This window comes from Hemicordylus capensis, chromosome 4 (genome assembly GCF_027244095.1).
Source record: "Hemicordylus capensis ecotype Gifberg chromosome 4, rHemCap1.1.pri, whole genome shotgun sequence".
Taxonomy (NCBI): Eukaryota; Metazoa; Chordata; class Lepidosauria; order Squamata; family Cordylidae; genus Hemicordylus; species Hemicordylus capensis.
In genome coordinates, this window is record NC_069660.1 from 23292294 (window position 1) to 23294737 (window position 2444).

At 46.7% G+C, this 2444-nt stretch overlaps 1 long non-coding RNA gene across 1 annotated transcript; it reads right to left on the reverse strand.

Moving 5' to 3' along the window:
• Nucleotides 1–235: 235 nt before the first annotated feature.
• Nucleotides 236–1938, reverse strand: LOC128324948 (uncharacterized). Its single transcript, XR_008307173.1, has 3 exons — nucleotides 1760–1938; nucleotides 729–874; nucleotides 236–296 (listed from the first exon to the last, which is right to left on the reverse strand). It is a non-coding gene; the product is annotated as an uncharacterized LOC128324948 (long non-coding RNA).
• Between the last annotated feature and the right edge of the window lie 506 nt (nucleotides 1939–2444).

Here is a 2444-nt window from a genome sequence, read left to right on the forward strand (position 1 = left end):
TTCGTTCTGGTGCTGCAGGACTGTGGGCCAGCCAAAAGGTCCCTGTGGGCTGGATCTGACCTCTGGGCCTTATGTTGTGCAGGCCTGCTGTAAGGCATCAAGCAACCTCCGTTGCAGCAGGAGTCTAGTCTCCTCTGCCTTCAAGCCTTCCCCTCACCAGGGACCCTCTGAGCATAGAAGGGGCGGGGCCTCAACCCCTCCCTTCAGCAGCAGGTGAGGGGACAGAGTTGGCTCACCTGTCAGCTCTATATCGGGCTCCAATCTGTCCTCCACCATAGATTTAAGAAGGACTTCAACTGGGGAAAAAAAATATTGGTGGTGTTACCAAACATCACACCCAGAAAAGTCATTGCATTTCAGGATATTCTTTTTGAGGGAATTGGTTATGTATTCTGGTGTGTGTGTGTGTGTGTGTGTGTGTGTGAGAGAGAGAGAGAGAGAGAAATAGGATTGCAAAGATGAATGTTCCATTTGCATATTATTTATTTTGGCCTCTGATTCTGTTTTCTGTGTTAGTTGGCTGCTAGAGTGCGGACTCCAACAGGACCAAGGAGAGCCAACATAAACATGCATCAGATCATGTATTACCTTAATATAATCTTTATAACTTGTGCATAAAGGGAGCACAAATCTAATTCACAGATATGTCACCAATCCCTACCGTGCTCAGGGTTATTCTTTGAACTATTAATGGCAACAAGCAAATGGAGAATTCTCATCACTTTTACCTTAAGTTGCAGCAAGCATGCTGTTCCTGTTGAAGCCAGTGGGTGGCAGTGAAAGCTCTGATATAGACGAACCACAGCCAGTTTAGTCTTTGAGAAATTATTGCTGTGCCTTGATGCCTGTTTGTTCAGTTTTTAAACCAGAGGAGCTGTAAAGGCAATTCATTTTGTACTGAGCAAATATGTGACTTGCAGGCTCCACACAGGTGTTAGTAACACAACAGGTATATTAACGGGGCACAGATCTCTGTATATTAATGAGGCACAGATCACCCCCCACATCTGGATCATGGAGCACCAGATGGGGAGGAGGCTGCTTCAGGAGGTGAAAAGGGTTATATGATGGTAGGTACCCCGGGCAGAGATGCTTTTGCTGACCCTCCAAGAACTAATCACACTGCCTGGCTCTAGAAGCATCCCTACTGATGTGAGAATTTAGATCCATTTACACATTATGTTCAACACTTGAACAATGAATGTACAGAGGCACACATCTGTACACAAGTACAGTCATTCACATGTTATGCTGAACACAAGTGCGGACATATACTTATTATCTGTACCATATGAAGGGCCTCAATCCAGGTTCACTTATAATCATTCACATAAACACATGTATGAGTGTACAGACATCTGTGCACTCGTACAACATAATGCCTGAATAAGGCTTTCAACTTTCTTACTCTGGATCTGAGAATGCAACATAATGAGTTTTTCTGGAGCAATACAGTAAGGCAGGGATTTTCAAACTTGGGTTGCCAGAGGTTGTTGGGCTACAACTCCCATCATCTCCAGAGACACATCTGGCAACCCAAATTTGAAAACTCCTGCAGTCAAGCTAAGATTAGGGATGTGCAAGCCGGCTCAGCAAGGCCCGTAGCCAGCTGGTGGCATGGTGTATACTTATCTTACAGTGCTCACATGCAGTCTCTCACATGCAAAATAAGGCAGACCTGTCATGCCCCTAACTTTGGATAGTGAAGAGGAGGACGACGCTGGTAATCCTCAAACAGAGCAACAGGAGGAGAGTTCACCTGTTGGGTCACAGGAAGAAACAGAGGCAGGCCAAGTTGGGACTGCAGATCCCGGGGGGCCGTCAGAGGCTGCACAGGAGAAATGGGGTCAGAGCCAAGCCCGGAGCCAGAGAGCATGCAAACAATAACACCCCAACAAAGGAGATATGAGCGGAGACAACAACAGCTGGAAACCCTTAGATGGAAAAAGAGACTGCATAACAAGCAAGATAAATGCTTAATCATTGGCAGCTGATCGGAAGAGGAACCCCATTAGTCAAAACACTATAAATTAAGGCCAGCAGGCAGTGAACACTGTTGGAAGTAAAGAGTCTCTTTTGAGCCTGCTGCAGCTGAGCCTCAGTCTTTCAGAGGAATCTCAAAGCTTTGTGTTTGGCCTCTAGAGACCCAGGCTTTTCCAGATTGCTACCTGACTGAGTCCTGACAACTGCCCTAGCTGCAACATCTCCCCGGGGAATGCCTTGTACTCCTTTTGCTCTGGACCCATGCTATCTGGTTAGTGGACTGAGTTTGTGGGGGAGACTGTCTGAACCTGATACTTTGAGTAAAGTTTCTCTTGTGTCTTCTTTGTAGACCAGAGAGGATGCCGAGGGACTTCCAGCGGCCATGGCGGAGACCTTGACTTGGACACCAGATGGAGAGGCTCTTGACAAGACCCTGCTGAGCAAAGGGGACAATTCATGTC